The sequence below is a fragment of the Cryptomeria japonica genome, chromosome 7 (assembly GCF_030272615.1).
Source record: "Cryptomeria japonica chromosome 7, Sugi_1.0, whole genome shotgun sequence".
NCBI lineage: Eukaryota > Viridiplantae > Streptophyta > Pinopsida > Cupressales > Cupressaceae > Cryptomeria > Cryptomeria japonica.
In genome coordinates, this window is record NC_081411.1 from 579993525 (window position 1) to 580012113 (window position 18589).

Here is an 18589-nt window from a genome sequence, read left to right on the forward strand (position 1 = left end):
TCTTGCCGATTTTCCTTTGCCATAGATCCTTAACAAACTTCATGCACGGCATACCAATCATTTATACATTTCCAGCTAATCATTGTCCTTCATTAAATAATGCTTTTATCCATCCAATACGCACTGTCATAACTCGGTTGCAACTCGATAAATACTAAACTTTACTCGGTAGACATTTCGCCTTCATTAACCGATATCGATAACCTTAGGGTTTACCGACTAGGTTCTTTGCTCAATCGCATAGTATAGTATTAACCTTACAATCAACAACATATGTAGGATATCAAAACAATCTAAACATCATGATCTCATCATTGTCTAACTTGGTAATAGTTGCCCATTGAATAACTTATTCCTCCCTTTATTCATCACATTCTTTCTGTGTCTTTTACCGACATCTTAATTCTCTTATAATCAATCTTCTCAAGATATGGCAACATCATACTGAATTAGATAATCAATTTCTTGACATCAATGACAAAATAATATTATAAAGATAGTTATCATCCTTCTTCAGTTATATCAATAATCTTCAACAACCTTCTCAATATCCTTATTGAATATCAACAATCTTTCTTACAGTAATGCCAATAATCTCCCCCTTTAGCATTGATGGCAAAACCAACAATTAAATGGTAATACCAACAAGATATTCAAATTGATTCGGATTCATATTGTTGTTAGACTTCTCCTGTTATCCTTGATCTATTGTCTTTTGAAGTCTTCTCCATTTTTCATTAGGCTTATGAGCTGTTGAATTGCATTTAGTCTTCTCCATTTTTGCAATCTAGTCCCCCTGTCATTAGTCTTCTGTTATTTCCATCATTCAAGGCTTTACCATGCAGTCAACCATTTAGTCTTCTCCCCCTTTGACAACAATGCCAAAAAGTAAAACAACTAAATCATGATTTCTTCCTCTGTGAAGTGATTTGCCTTGTTGTGTAACATCTCAGTCTCGGTCAGATCAACTTTTCTCTATTCACTTTTTCCTGCATACCTTTAGAAAACCTTCTAAAGTGTGTAAATCAACATCAATCCACACATAATATTCTGTAGATTCATCGAATTGATGCTTTCACTAAACTCGGTCAGTGAGTAGAAGATAGGGGTAGGACCCCTAACTTGCTTCTGAGATACTCAAAAGTGTCCCTTGGCAGTGGCTTTGTGAAGATGTCTGCTAATTGCTCCTTTGAACTGATATATTCTAGCACAACTTTCTTCTCTTGAACTTCTTCTCTGAGATAGTGATACTTTATAGATATATGCTTTGTCTTAGAGTGCATCACTAGATTCTTTGAAATGTTAATGGCACTAGTATTATCACAAAATATAATTACTGGCTTGGTAACTTTCTCATTTATACCTTCCAACAGTTGTTTGATCCATGCTATATTGGTACAATTCAATGTTGTGGCAATATATTCAGCTTCTGTTGTAGACTGAGAAATACATCCTTGTTTCTTGCTAAGCCAACTTACTAGTCTTTCTCCCAAAAAGAAAGCTCCGCCACTTGTGCTTTTCCTGTCATCTATGTTGCCTGCCCAATCAACATCAGTATAAACTTTTAAATCAAAATTATTCTTGTTTTCATATACTAAGCCATAATCTTCAGTGCCTCTCAGGTATCTGAAAATTCTCTTGATTGCTGTCATATGGGTTTCCTTGGGATCTGCAGAGAATCTTGCTACAATACCTACTGCATGTGCTATATCCGGTCTACTATGCACAACATATTGAAATTTTCCAGTCATAGATCAGTAAAGTGTCTCATCAATAGATGTAGATTCATCATTCTTTGATAATTTACAGTTAGTAGTCATAAGAGTACTTACTGGTTTAGAATCCTCCATTCCAAATTTCTTCAAGATTTCCTTTATGTACCTGGATTGAGTAATGAAAATCTCATCTTTCATTTGCAATATATGTAAACCTATAAAATACTTTATCTCATCGATTAGTGACATCTCAAATTCTTTGCACATTTCATTTCCAAAGTTCTTGCATAAGGAGTCATTACCACAAAATATAATGTCATCAACAAATAAGGCTGAGATTAGTATTCCACTGTCATCATCTTTCTTCATGTACATATTGTTGTTTTTACTTGTCCTTATAAAACCAATCTTGATTAAATAAGAGTGCAATCTTTCATACCATGCTCTAGGTGCTTGTTTCAGACCATATAACGCTTTGTTCAGTTTGCATACCTGATCTTTACTCCTGTCTTCAACAAATCATTTAGGTTGTTCAATGAAAACTTCTTCTTCTAGTATACCATTCAAAAATGCAAATTTAACATCCATTTGATATACCTTGAAATTTTTGAAAGCAACATATGCCAACAATGTTCTTACTCCCTCAAGACTAGCCACAGGTGCAAAAGTCTCACCATAATCTATTCCTTCTTCTTGAGCATAACCTTTGCAAACTAGTCTTGCTTTGTTGCAAATGACCTCACCTTTTTCATTTAGCTTGTTTCTGAAAATCCACGTAGTACCGATTACATTTTTGTCCTTTGGTCTTGGGATTAGTGTCCATGTGTCATTCTTCTTGACTTGATCAATTTCTTCTGTCATAGCATTTACCCAATCTTCACTGTTAAATGCCTCTTTCACTATTCTCAGTTCAAATTCAAAAATCAGACATGTGTTTTGTCTTAGTTTGTTTCTTGTCATCATTGGATCATCTTTATCTCCTATAATCTGACTTGATGCATGATGTCTTCTGACATATTTGGCTAATATAGGTTCAGTAGGTTCTGTATGATCTTCTTCATCACTTGGTAATTGGACATTATCTTCATTTTCTTCAGCAACTTTCTCGGTAGGACTTCTCAGTTGAACATAGACAAATTCTTCATAATCTTCTGGTTCTTTGGAATTTCCTTCATCATTTCTTTCTGCAAATTCATAAATTTTCACATTTGCACTTTCCACTATTTTGTTAGATGATTTTATCAGACATTTAAATGCTTTACTTCTAGAAGAATAACCAAGAAATGTTCCTTCTTCACTTTTCTGATCAAACTTTCCATTTTTGTCATCTTTGTGAACATAGAATCTACTTCCAAAGATTTTAAAGTAACTTACATTAGGTTTCTTGTCATACCAGATCTCATATGGTGTCTTCATAGTTCCTTTCTTCAGTTGAACTTGGTTCAGGGTGTAAACTGCAGTGCTGATTGCTTCTCTCCAAAATGTTTGAGGTACCCTCTTTTCTATCATCAGGGTTCTTGCACAATCCACAATTGATCTGTTTCTTCTATTGGCTATCCCATTTTGTGAGGTGTTCTTGGTGCAGATACTTTCCTCTTTATACCATGATGATTGCAGTATAAGTTAAATTCATCAGAAGTGAATTCTCCTCATGTATCATATCTAAGACATTTCAGTTGTCTTCCTATTTCATTTTCAACTCTTGCCTTGTACCATTTGAACATTTGAAAAGCTTCTTATTTTTCTTTTAAAAACATAACTGACATCATCCTTGAGTAATCATCCACAAATAATATGAAATATTTATCAACATAATAACTTTGAACTTTCATAGGACCACAAAGATCAGTGTGTACTAGATCTAAAATTCCTTTAGAAGTGTAGGACTTACTTGTAAAGCTTGATCTTGTCATCTTACCCATCTAGCATCCTCGGCACATAGCATTCTTAGGTTTTTCAAGACTCGGTAGACCTCTTACTCGGTGCTTCTTACTTATTTTGATTAGATTATCAAAATTTACATGACAAAACCTTTTATGCCATAACCAGGTATCATCTATCTTTGCATAAAGACACTTGTTTCGAGTTGATTCAAGATGAAATGTATTACCTTTTGTTTGTGTCCTGGTAGCACCTAACTTTCCATGCTTGTCATGAACTTTGACAATTCCTTTCTGAAATTCTATTTGGTATCCTGTATTGTTTAGTTGTGCTACACTCAACAAATTGTATTTCAAACATTCAACCCAGTATACATCATCACATTTAGCATTGTCAAGAAGTGTTATAGATCCTTTATCTTTTACTGGACATGGTGCATCATTACCAAATCTTACATAGCCTCCATCATAGTCTTCTAATTTAACAAACTTGTGTTTATCACCTGTCATATGATGTGAGCATCCACTGTCTATGATCCAAGAATCATTATTATTTATGTGAGATATTAGGGCTATTTCTTCATACTTTTCTTCATCAGATCCATCTTTAATAGCCACATAAACAGCTTCCTTAGTATCAGTTTCATCAGATTTTTCATCATTGGATTCCTCATCTGCTACTAGACATGTCTTTCTATCTCTCCTTCTGAAGTCTCGGTGTCCTCTGTATTGGTTATCTTTTTGCCTGTTATCTCGGTATTCTCTCTTTTCACTAGATTCTTTGTCAGGGCAGTTAGAAGCCATATGTCCTATTTTATCACAATTGAAACATTTTAAAGGTAGCTTTCCTTTATACTTACCTTTTCCTCTCGGTAACCTTCTGGCTAATAATGCTTCAAATTCTTCTTTCTTGTTGATTTCCTCATACAGTTTGTGCACTTTTTCCATGTTCATGCAAAATCTTTCACTTGCTCCACTATGATCCCCTTTAGAGTACTTACTCATTCTATCATTGTAATAATCAAATTCACCAATATGAAAAGAACTGAATGCAGATTCTACTTTATTTACCGAAGACCCACTATTATCAAAATTACTTAACTCAAATGCATGTAGCTTACCAATAGTAACATCCAAAGAAACTGGCATGTTAGGTATAGACCTCAATTCATTGATTGCAAAGACTCGAATAGCATAAGCTGGTAGAAGGGTTCTCAACAACTTACTTGTTATATCCTTTTCTTCAATAGTTCCACCTGCTCCTTTAATTTGATTGACAATCTCCTTTAGTCTTGTACTGTATTGGGTTATGTTCTCACCTTCATTCATCCTCATGGATTCAAGTTGTCCTCTTAGACTATCTACTTTTTCTCTTTGAACATGTTCATCACCTCCATACATAGATATGAGCTTAGTCCACATTGCTTTTGCATCATTACAGCCTTCTAGATCATTAAACTCTGAGTCAGTCAATGCTGATGTTATTTAAATCATAGTTTGAATATGTTCTTGCTTTACCTTAATCTCTTCCAAGGTCATAGGGTTGGTGCTCGGTGCAATCTAATCATTCTCTAGATACTATGTTGCATATTCTCCAATTCTTGATAAGTGTAGCTTCATCCTTTTCTGCCATGTGGAGAAACTTGATTTGTTCAGCTTCAGTACATCCCTTTTATACATCTTCGGATCTTTGCATCAAGTACCTTTAAACTTTTTCATCTGGAGTCCAAAGCTCTGATACCAATTCTTAGTTCCGATAATTTATGTAAAGTACAAATGCCAATAGCTAACAAGATGAGAGGGGGGGGTGAATCATACAAACTTAAACTTCCATAAAATCAATAGATTCAACCTCGGTAACTTGTACTTCAGCAACTTAACCAAAAAACTGCTAAACATGAAAACTTATGAACACATAATCATAATAACACTCATAACACCAAATTTAATGTGGAAACCCGAATAGGGAAAAACCACTGTGGGATTTCGGACCCACTAAGAAATATACTCTTCTAGAGTATGCTCAGTTAAAAGAAAATCCTGTTAAAGATTACAAACACATTGCTAGATGTGACCTGGTTAAGGGATTTCCCTCAGATCTATTAGGATCTTCACTTTGTTAGAAGTGACCTTGTCAAAGGATTTCAAACATCATTTAGAATGTTACCTTTCTAGAGGGTTTACATATAAGACTGTTAAGTCCACTCGGTTGAGAGATTTTCTATCACTTACAAAATAACAGTAATAAAAATCTATCTCCAACTTCACATCTAAAATGCTAAAGCAGATTCTTATTTGCTCAAAACAATCTAGTCATAGGACTTATCTTTTCCCTCGGTTGGGCTCTCTACTATGTTATTCAAACAGGTCTTCAAGCTTCTGTGCTCGGTAATCACTATGTAGCATCCCTGTGCATACACTTGCCCACATACATTATTTATTAACAATTCCTTATTTATAAACAATTGCTAACTGCCGAATCTCCTTGATCACATTTCCCATGATCAATCTTAGCCATCAAATCTTCAAACTTGACTAGATTCAATGATCTGAAAATGTTTTACCTTACCTCGGGACTTGCATTCCCTTCTTGGAACTTTCACAAGGTTATTGCGGTTCAATCTGCGTTGTAGATCTTCTTGCCAGATTTCCTTTACCATAGATCCTTAACAAACTTCATGCACGGCATACCAATCATTTATACATTTCTAGCTAATCATTGTCCTTCATTAAATAATGCTTTTATCCATCCAATGCGCACTATCATAACTCAGTTGCAACTCGGTAAATACTAAACTTTACTCGGTAGACATTTCACCTTCATTAACCGATATTGATAACCTTAGGGTTTACCAACTAGGTTCTTTAGGGTTTACCGACTAGGTTCTTTGCTCGGTTGCATAGTATAGTATTAACCTTACAATCAACAACATATGTAGGATATCAAAACAATATAAACATCATGATCTCATCATTGTCTAACTCCGTAATAGTTGCCCATTGAATAACTTATTCCTCTCTTTATTAATCACATTCTTTCTATGTCTTTTACTGACATCTTAATTCTCTTCTAATCAATCTTCTCAAGATATGGCAACATCATACTGAATCAGATATTCAATTTCTTGACATCAATGACAAAATAATGTTATAAAGATATTTATCATCCTTCTTCAGTTATATCAATAATCTTCAACAACCTTCTCAATATCCTTATTGAATATCAACAATCTTTCTTACTGTAATCCCAATAGTTGTGACTTAACCAGCGAGCATTAAATGTGGTAGTTGGAGAAAATAACATTATGAAGCAAATGTTTTGGCTCCTTTTTCATTCACCAAGCATTCAAATCTTCGAGAGCGCGAAAATTCCCAAGCGAAGAAGTGAAGCAATCCATCAAAGCATTCATCCCTAAGGTAGATTGAGGTATTTATAGCTATAACATCTTCATCCACTCCTGAATCTATTGCAAACCCTACTGTTGTTGAGGTTATTAAGTGCCCTAGACCTGTTTTCAAACTAGTTCCCGAAATTGCAAAGAAAGATGATAGCATAGGTGCATTTTCTCAAATTCCTAAGGGAATAGTATATGTTGAAGACCCTAGGATGTATATACATTGTCATATTGAGTAATTAGGTGATGATAAGATCAATAATATGTATAAGTCTATGATTTGTGATGAGTCTGTAAATGTCAAGCTGGAACATAAAATAGTGGAAACCCTAGGTTTTACTAAAATCCTTAGTATCTCAGATTTTCCCAAGGATATCATAAGGATTGTGTTAAGCAGAGTACATGGTGAATTTTTCTGGTTAGATTCAATTCATAAAATCACAAAAGAAGCGGTAAAAGTTGTAACAGGGTTACCTTTCACTGGTAACAAACCTGACAAAACAAAGGTGGTCTCAAATGACACAGTGATAAACCTAACCGGTGCAACATTCAACAAAAGGTCTCTAAGGGTAAACGATGTAAAAGACATAAATGTCAGATTTATCAGTATGATCATAGGTTATAAAGCTACACATGCAAATAGGTTGAACTCAGTTTCTAGTCTATCTATCAAAAGTGCCTATGATATGGTTAATGATAATGCAAGGATAGATGTATGTGAATGGCTCAAAGATGAGTTGATAGACAATCTAGGAAAGATTAAAAGAGATAAGAAAGGAACATTCAGATTTGGAAATTTTCTTGTTTGTCTAATGTTGTACATAACAAAAAAAAGTACCCGGTATTGGTCCAAGAGATTTTGGTTTTGACATTCTGGTAGGAAAACAACTGGTGGATCTTTTGAAGAATATGGGAGAAAACCAAGAGAAAAACCTAAATGAACATTTTCAAGCATTGAAGACTCAAATGAAAACTAGAGTAAGACTGTCACAAGCTATTGTGGATAAATAAGAAGGAAATTTGTTTTGTGATCAAGAAAGATGAAATCTGGATGGAGGCAGTTATCCCTAGAACTATCTAGGTAACTGAAATGGGTTATGAAACAGATGACAATATCATTGAAACTTATGCAAAAGGCCTCCTTGAATCACCCAATGAACCTACTGAGGAATTTTTTGGAAATGTTGAAACAATAGAAAGTGGAATTCAATCGAGGAAAAGGGTTAAGAAAGTTGAAGCAACCATAAGGAAAGGAATCCGACAAGCTAAAGCAATCAAGGAAGATGTTCTGAGACAAACTGGTATAAGTGAAAGTGAGTTGGAAGCACCTCAACCGGAAACTTTCACCGGTTGGAACTTCTTCTAAGAGTGATATACCGGTAGTATTTAAAAGGGTAGAAAGGAAAATAAAACCCACACCAGCACCCTCTCCTACACCAAAAAGAACAAGACAAAAACAATAGGCAATAAGGCCTCCAGCAAAGAAAATGACTCCTAGGAAGAAGAAGGTAAAACAAGATGTTGCCCCAATAGAAAAACTTCTTAGTGAAATTATAGAGGATGGTAAGTTGAAGAACATCAACAAAATATACAATACACTATCAGCTGATGATAAGGAAAGAATAGAGAACAGTGTAATTTTACACTTACATATATACAAGAAATTCTTGATGAAAGTTGTTGATGAAATTCCAAATGATCTATATAGGTGATTAGAAGCTAGAAGGCTAGCAATCGTTGAGCTAGACAAGAAAATTAATATTGAAAAACTACTTGCAGTACATCTAGTCAACTCAACTGATGAAATTGATAAACTTATCAGTGAAGCAAACCGAACAGTATTCTCTACTACTCATCAACATGTAGCACTGATGGCAGGTAGAGTAAAGGAAGTCTCTAAGGAAACAGCAGATGCATGGGATATGTTCTTTGTGGAAAAAGAAAAACAGGAAGAATTACTCAGACCAAAAACTATTAAAGTATATCAAAAGGACAGAGATAAGGGGAAAGGTAAGGTAGGTGGACCTCCAAGCCTTAAAATAACTGACAATATGCCCCCACCTCTTTCAGATACTCCACCGATAGATACTACTGACAGTCAACCGGCCACATAGAGTATGAAGACTCCACTAGAGGATACAAATCCTGAGTCTGAAATTTTATATACTATGAATGTAGACACCCAGGAAGTAAATGTTGTGGTTGATAAAGAAACCACTGAAGATAAGGAGAAAGATGTGACTACTGAATCACTAGCTGCAAAAGTTGAGATAAGCATAGAAAAACCTACACAAGTAGAGCAACCGGCTAAGGATACCACTGAGAAACTGGTAGAAACAATTGAAAAACCATCAGAAGAACCGGAAAAAGAGAGTTCAGAGGTACAAACTAAGACTACATCTAAGAAACCCTCTGGGATACAGATAGAGAAACCAAAATAGGTACAGGTTGAAGCACAGGTTCAGACAGAGATAGTGCCACCGGCCCAAACTGAAAAGAAAAATCCCTTGTTTGTAGAAATGCAAACACAAACTGACCGACCAGAAGTCGAATCAAGTAAGATGATTACCACAATTGGTAGCATGGCTATTGTAAAGACTGTTGGACAAACATCTGGTACATCTATGGTAGAATTCAGACCTACAAATGTAATAGAGGTCTTATTAGATTCAATAAAGAAGATCATAGAATGTAATGCATAAGCCTATAAGTCTATTGATGATACAATTCCAATTCTTAAATTGATAGAACCAAAGTGCATTGTTGATAACAAAGATTCTTTAGGTCAACTAGACACATTGTCTAAGTTCATCAACAGCAACATATTGACTGTTGATCAAATAAATGAGGATATATTTAAGGAAAGAATGATTAAAGAAAAAGAGAAATTCTTTGAAGAAATTGTGAAGAAGAACAAGGAGAAAATGGATACCCTATTACTGAAACTTGGAGAAATAATTCTTGACTCTAAGAAACTGTACAGGACACTTGTAAAACAAATGTCTTAACAGAAGACCTTGACAAGGAAATCAGTAAAGCACAAGATAAGATAAACAATATTGCTGACAATCTAATGGGATCATCAGATTCATTTTTGGAGATAGAAAAGAAGATAACAGAGCAAGAAGAGAAAATCAAGAAGTTAGAGAATGACAAACAAAGAATAAAGGGTAAAGCAAAGGACTTGAAATGCAGACTTGGTCCAAGACTAGAATACCTCATTTCTTGGAGAAAGGAAATATCTGAGGCTCTGGTTCCCGGACTGAAGACACCGGAAGAGCAAATGCACATACTCACCAGTACAATGTAGAGAACACAAGAGGCAATAAAAGACAACAAAACATTTAGTAATGGTATAAATTTGATTTTGATAGATATCTTTCAGATTGTAACCCACTAGTTACAAGAATCCAAGCAGGACTACACTAACAGTGAATGACAACCTTTGTCATTGATGTCAAAGGGGGAGTAGCATAATGAGAAAAATGGTCAGAAGGAAGTAGAGATTATCTACTCAGGGGGAGCATATATTTTTTATATACATTTTTGGCAAAGATGTTTTTTTGGACTTCAAATTTTTGGATACATTCTTGAATTTTTCTCATGAGTGTTTCCATCAATGCCAAAGGGGGAGATTGTTGGCAAATGCACACTCCAATGAGAAATTGCAAGTGATTGAAGGTATTGTCATTGATGGCAACCTTGCAATTATGTGATACCAGCAGGCAGTCACAGGCACCGGCACTGGCACCGGCACCGGCAGACTCTACACTGACACACAGAACACCAGCAACAAAAAGGAAGAATACCGGCACCCTGGCCGATAGGAATTTTATGTATTTATACTTTGTAATTAAATATAAAATCTTTTGTAAGCTGGCATGGTGGATTGTAAAATGACTCATATATGTATGAGATCATTGTAGATCATTTTGTAGACATGAGATAGGATGCAAAATATGCAGACCTAATATGTGAATTATTGGTTAATGATTTATGTAGCAGCAGAGCTTAAACCGGTATTGAATCTGACATAGCAGATGCTGATCTGAAGCAGTACAAGACATTGGATTAGTACAATCCATTTTTGTAAGTCAGTGTGACTTCTTTTGTAATTGAGCAGTGAGCTCTAAGCACTTGGCCTTCCTACATGTCCAGGCCCCTATTGTAAGAGTAATATTCCCTTATTGGCCAGTAAGTGAATATTGTGGGTCACAAATCCCACCGAGGTTTTTCCCATACCGGGTTTCCTCATTAAAATACTGTGTTATGATGTGCTTCTCATGTTGTTGTTATTGTTCTTATTTACTGCATTATTTTTGGTTTACCCGTACTCAATTTTAATATGCTTTTCATGTTTTAAATCAAGTAATTTGATATGCATGTTAGATACTGATTCACCCCCCCCCCCTCTTAGTATCTTTGGGAATCCTAACATCTAGCTATTTAACTTTTGATCTATCTATCTATCTATCTGGGTTGTCTGTGGAGGAGGAAACACCAAAACAGGGGTCTGACTGTGGCAGGTCTCTAAACACAACCCCCAACATTTTTCCTCTTCATTTTTGTAGGTTTATTAGAAATATTCGAACACACAAAGGTTTTCTTTTTGTTTATGTATTTTAGTTATATTCATTTCTATTTATATTTGTCATCTAGTATTTGCTTCTACATTTCTAACTCTTATATTTTGTAGGTTAATCAAAACACAAAGTCAATATTTTTTATTTATAAGTCTCTTCTGTTCATGGCCTGTATGGGACTACAGTGTACCACACATACATTTGCGCACTACACTAGCGTCCTTGACCAAGACACTTAAACTTAGACATAATACTCCTTGTTTCTACTCTTTTAATTTATCAAATTAGATATCTTCACCAGTTTCACTAGTTGGAGATATCTGAATATATGTTGTGAAATTGTCTCTCAAGGGAATACATATCTTCCCTTTGTAGGATCACTTTTGCACCATTACAGATTCAACAATTGAGATTAATTTTAGCCAACCCTTCCACCAAAAGGGTGTATAGGGATGATTGTGAGAGTATTTTAGGTAGCTTAGACCATCTTCAATATGCATTAGGTGGTGTATAAGCCTATTTTTGTGGGACTATAGCCACCATTATTTCCCAAATGTGACAAGAGGTCACTGGTGATGTTCCTCTTAGTACAGTGTAGTATCGTATTTCAAAAGATGTTATCAAAATATAATGTTTTCCAAAATATTACAATAGATACTAGGTGAGGTCATATCAAGTCACTAAACATGTATGCCTATAATGGCCCCATTGATGTGCCCTTGACTTGTTCTTGCACATGTTTGTTATCCAAATAATGAACAAATTATATTATATTGTGCACAACAGTTATACGTTGAGGATAATTTAGGTCTCAAGATGAAATATTATCATTTACCACCTTATTGGGGGTAGGGGTGTGATAGGATTTCTTATAGGGCTCCTCATAATCATGTAGATAGAGAACCTCCAACTTTTAGGGCCTTGGTTGGGGAGAGGACACATGTTATCGCTCCATTCTTGAGAACTATTACAAATCAGCAATTAATAGTATTGTTAAGATTGCAGTGTAGACTCCAAGGATATTTATAGATCATGTGGGTGATACTTATTGCATCATCCACGATACGGATCATTGGATCAATCTAATCCCTATGTCACTTATTAGGTATAGAGGGTATTACAAGCAATAGTCATATTTAAAAGATGATGACTTATTTGTTTGAGGACTTATTGGTTGCATACATTGTGATTTCGTTATAGCAAGGGATCCCTCTAGTAGAGGTTAGTCATTATGTGGGTCTCTTATGTGGACATTTAGAGAGCCCTACAAGACAATCATAGCATTTTGAGAATTCTACTAGTGTTGCACAGGTTGGTCCACCTACTAATAATTTGACTGTTGCATAGGTGGATCATCCATCTACTAATCATTTTTTTGTTGGATAGACATATCTACATATCAATCATTCTACTACTACATAGGTTGATCAACTTGTATTATAATTCCAATGATTCTCATTCATCTAACAATTCGCTTGAGGATGATATATAGATAATAGGATCATTGAGATGGACACGGTTTATTTAATATTATTTGATAATGGATTTTATAAAATCCAAGGAACCCCAATCATCACCAAGATGTGCATTTTCTTGAGAAGAAGGAGAGTTAGCACAATCATCAAGATTAGGAACTAATGATGATGTAATGAGATTTAAAGATAATGAAGGAATCAAGATTTTAAAAGTACTACAACTTGAAGATTGATTTGCTTCAAAATATTGATAATAGATAAGGTATTCAAGATTTGCCTTTATTGTAACTACTTCACTATTCTGAATAAATTTGACAGATTTATGCAAGGTAGATGGGACTTCACCCATAGCATGAATCCATAATAATCTAAAGAAGATTACACTGTAAATAAATTGACATTACATATACTAGGGTGGGTAAAGTAACAAGTCCAAGCTGCAAAAGTAGTATTTTTCTACCTTATAGCTTGTTGAAAATATTATCAAATTCATAAATAAATATAGAAGAAGCTACAAGAGAGGTTGGATCAATTTTTATTTTAGGTAAAATATCAACACTGCAAACATAGAATGTTAAACCAACATCAATAAGAATGCATCTAATACCTGTCCGATGAAAAATGTGTACGAATACAAAGGATTAAAAAGCTAGCTAATTAACCAAGCAAACACAAGACATCATACACCTCAAGATAAGAAATGATAAAATGAAAAAGGAATTAAACATAAAATAGAAAACGCAAACCGAAATCCCACTTAGATTTGATAGTTCCTCATTATTATGTGTGCTCGATGATGTCTCTGGATAATCGATTGTGCTCCATGATTATTGATGCAAATGATAATGGATATTTGGTGAAGTACGAGATGGATGTGTAATGTTGAGTGGTAATTTTATTTATGAAAGGAACTATCATTAATGGATCATCTTGATTTTTTACTTGAAGATGAGAAAGTTCATGCTGATGGAATGTAATTCTTGAAGTGTCAGAGTGTTTACTATCTAATAAATAATTCACATCACTGGATCTAGCAGAAGGTGGTACATTAATCTTTTGTAGAGAATCCCAAAGAATTACACGATAAAGGGGAGAATTTTGAAGAATATTTTAGACCAAGATCTTGTCAAGATTAACATGAAGTTTCTCAGTAAGATCACGCTCTAGAAAAAAATGGAAGAATAGTTTGAGGTAGAAATGATTTTGGAATGTTAATGTTTTTTTTTCTACTAGTCTAATATTTTTAATTTCTAATAGTGTGATAAGTGTGGACTACTATTTGATAATCAATAACTTCATGCTTCTTAGACGTTAGAGGTACGGAAAAGTTAAAGAAATAACATGTAGGGTTAATTGTAGAAGTGTCACAAATAATGGCTATTACTTTGTTCAACTTTGGTTTTGGATTTTCTCCACTAATGTAGATTATTGGTCTCTTATACCTTTTAGGGACAATAGAGAAAACAATTACATTAAAAAATTTATTATGACTTATAGAGGAATTATTTGAACAGACGTCCTCAAAATTGACTTGTGGGGGATTAGATGTGAGAGAAGATTCAACATTCATTAATGCATCATATTTAGAAAAGAGTGGATTGAAATGAAGGAGGGTAAAGTTTTGTTAACAAAAGCATCAAAAATTTCATCCTCTTGCACCAAAATATCCTCACAATTAGAAGGAATTTCAAGAGAGGGGTCAACACGAAATAATAAAAATTGTTGAAGTTTCACATACTTGTAAGAGAAATTGTTGAAGTTTCTTAACAAAGTTAGAAAGACACATAAGGAAAGAAAATAGAAAGTTCACTTGGAAGAAAGATGTAGACACATTGCTCAAAGGACAACATATATCCCGTTTGATGAAATGGAATGGGGTTTAGGGAATTGCCCTAAGAAAAAAATAAATATTTACAAATGACATCCTCCTTAAATAGGAAAAAAATGGAGAAAAATGTGGGCAATATTGACTAGTTCAACTGCACAGTCCCACTTTACTACAACTACAACATAAAGAAAACGTGCAGCTGCATGAAAACTGACAGCATCTATCGATGCAACTGCATAAAAAGAAAGTGTCAAAAGGGGACACTTCATTCATCATTCTCACCCTCATTGGAATTCAAAAAATCTTCGAACTTAGCTAGGATAGCTTTCATCTCTTCTTCATTCAGCATTGGAGTAGAACTGGTGATCCCTCAGACGCGGGAAATTGCATCTTCAATTCTTACCTGTTTCTTTTTTCCGTCCTTCAGCATGGACGCAAGGACTTTGAAACTGACCTGGATCTCCAATAGCTTATCAAATGTATCAAGTAATAAATCTTGTCCCGTGCAGTGATCTATTAAGGCAAGGAATTCTTGTGTGATAGCTTCACCAATAATGAGATTTTGATCGCCATCATATAAGTAACAAAGAAGATTGGCAACTTTGGCAAAAATGAGATCAATCTCGTCATCACCTTCTTTCTTTTCTTGGTCAAGCTCCACAATCATCAACTTTATTGTCTCTTGCTTATGAGACAATAAAGACAAGATCTGGACGTACTTTTCCCTTGTAGGAATTACCTTATTTTCAACAAGGACATCTATCCTGAAGTCCTCCATTTTGCTCCAAAAGGTAGTACTTTTCTCAACTTCCTCAATCTCCTGTGATAATGAAGTTTTGAGTCCTTGCATCTGACTCTGGATTCCTTCAAAATCCACCAATAGTCATACTGTCAAACTTAGAAGATGAGAGCCTTCTGACCTTAGCTATGAAATCCACTCATCCATCACTCGGCCTTTAGCTCCTACCTTTTCAATCTTCTTTAGAGCTTCGGTGTCCATTGAGGATCCTATGGGCTCAATTTATTGAGAATATTGTGTGACCTTTAAAAGAACATTGGTCATTTGTTCACACTTCTGCTTCAATTCATTTTTCTCATCCCTCTCCTAGTCCAATCTCCTTAACAAAGAATTAAAGGTTGTCTGAGAATCCAATTTAGCACTCTCATGTTTTTCCACCCCAAGCTCTACAATCTGCATGGTGTAATCCTCAAATCGTATGTTGCCTTTGTCCTTATCTGACGATGGCACCATGACCTGAGCATAATTTCTCTTAGAAGTCGGGTCTACTAACACCCGAGATACCATATTTGGCTTCTTTGTTCCCTTAGGCTTTGGAGGAACCAACCACTCAAAGTCAAACTCATCTGGAGAAATTACCTATTTTTTTCTCTTAGGGACCACTACTTCCATCCAAGGCAGTAATTTTGGATTGGCCGATGTAGTAGAAGCTCCTTGTTGATTTTCAATTAAAATTTTAGGAGCAGGCTAACTAGAGCTTGGAGCCGTTATGAGTGTTATCAATGGAACCAATGTTGAAGTATCTAGTGGAACACTTGTCGAAGTCGTGATACTTGTTGCTGCTAACACCTCTTCAGTTACTGATGGAAGGGTTGAAGGCACCGTGGATGCAACTTCAGCACTTACCAATGGTGGAATTTCTATTGTGGTTGTAGTAACAGGTAAGTCTGCTGAAACTTGTTCTGCAAATGCTTCTTCCAAGGCTTCATTAAAATCCATCATCGTAGATTCAATGGTAGATGAAGGGATATCATCCAGATTGGCAAAGTTGGTTAGTGTGAAAAACTATTGAGCGGCCTCTGAGTGCGCCATGCCCATACTTAGATCCCCATCTTGAAAATCTTCATCCTCTTGATCATAGTCAAATTCAATAAAGTGGATGACTACCTGTGAAGTGGTTGAGGAAGCAACTCCTACTAGATATGATGACTCTTCGACCTCTTCTTCCTCTTCTTGAGGAATTTCACCTTGCTCAACTTCCTTCTCTTTTTAGACTTCACTGGCAGATGCCTATTCTGGCTCTTTCACCACTACTTCCTATAGTGCCGATGATGACTTGCCCTTCTTCGAACCTTTGACCGTGAATTTAATCTTGGGCCCTTTCCCCTTAGATTGTATCACTGGAGTTGAAGATAGTGCTCATGGATCTGCCCTGCTCTTTGTTCTTGTCTCAGCTGTAGTTCTCTTACCGACTGGGCCATCACTATTATCGTCATCTCCTAAACTGGCAGGAAATTGTTTCATCCTGAGATTCTTCTTTATCAACCATGCATTGGTGTTTGCCAGGATGGGAGCAATCCTTTGAGTGATATATTTTCTTTCCTTCTTTGACCATTGCACAGGAGGAAGCAGGGAATTAGCAATCTTCTTCTCATAATAGACAAGGTCTATTATGTCATCTGTGTCTTCCATGGTCATTGGGATCTTTGCTAAATCCAAGTTTTCAATTTGTTCCAAGGTAAGACGGCTGAAATCCATCCTTCTTATATCGTCCTCATTCTGACAATCTACCCAACCATCTTCAAACCTATAGACATGGGTATAATTCCTCTTGAGTTTGTTCTTTATGCCATGAAAGTCAAAATTGTTTCATGCCTTGAATCTTCACATAATATTCCATTGCATTTCTTCCTCCATGTTCTTGGTTTTAGGATTGGTTAGGACTGAGTACCTACAGATTGACTTCGGGAACTTCAACCCAGTCTTATGTGCTTCTGATTTTTTTTCATGCACATAAATTAGTTGTCTACACAACTCCATGAGAATGATCTTGTCAGAAGGAAATCTTGGTAGAATAAAAGGCTCACCTGAGAAACATCCAATTCGGATGTAGTGAAAGTAGGAAATTGAAGGAAAACACATCCAAAATGAGATACCCTGTTATAAGAAGCCTTTGATAATCTCTGCTTCTGCAAGCCCTTATCAAATATGCACTTCCATACAGTAAAGAAGGCATCTTTAACTCTTCTAAAGTGGCTGCCTTGATTCTTGATGGTAAGTTGATCATAATATTCCTAGACATGCACCAATCTTCTATCACCCTTCGTAGACAAACCTAGATATTATCTCATTGAAGCAGCTGCATAAACTATGTATGAGGTCATGTATAATTTAAGAGTTACTTTTACCTCATTCAATCAGGCATAGAGCGCATCACTGATCTGTTCACCCCAATCAATTCTTCCAGCCCCTTTCCTAATTATATTTATATAGTAACACATCCAGGTTTGGAAGTAATGAGAGTCTTTTAGCCCCTTCACTCTTGACAACATGGTAACCATGTCGTTGTATTCCTCTTTGAAGTCACTCCTATGGAAGGACTTGGTCCATCATGAGGTAGTAGACTGTCTTGAAGAAGAAAGGTACATAGTGTTGACTACTTTCTTGCATTTAACTTCATTTTTCTCATAGTACTCTTGAGCACTCTCTTGAGAAATGTCAGCTACCTCTTCAACTGGAAAGCCTTTGAAGACACTATTGAAAAATACACTATCTAGAGTCATGATGACATTCTAATCTGCATCCTTTGTCTATCTTGTATTTGGATCAAAGTGATCCGCTATTGCAAGTACAAATTCTAGGTCTTGAGCTGCAATTGGGAAGGATGCATATTTCTGCAACTCAGATTTGATCAAATTGGTTAAGCGAGCAGGAGCTTTCTCAACTCGGTCAATAAATTCTTACGTACTAACAT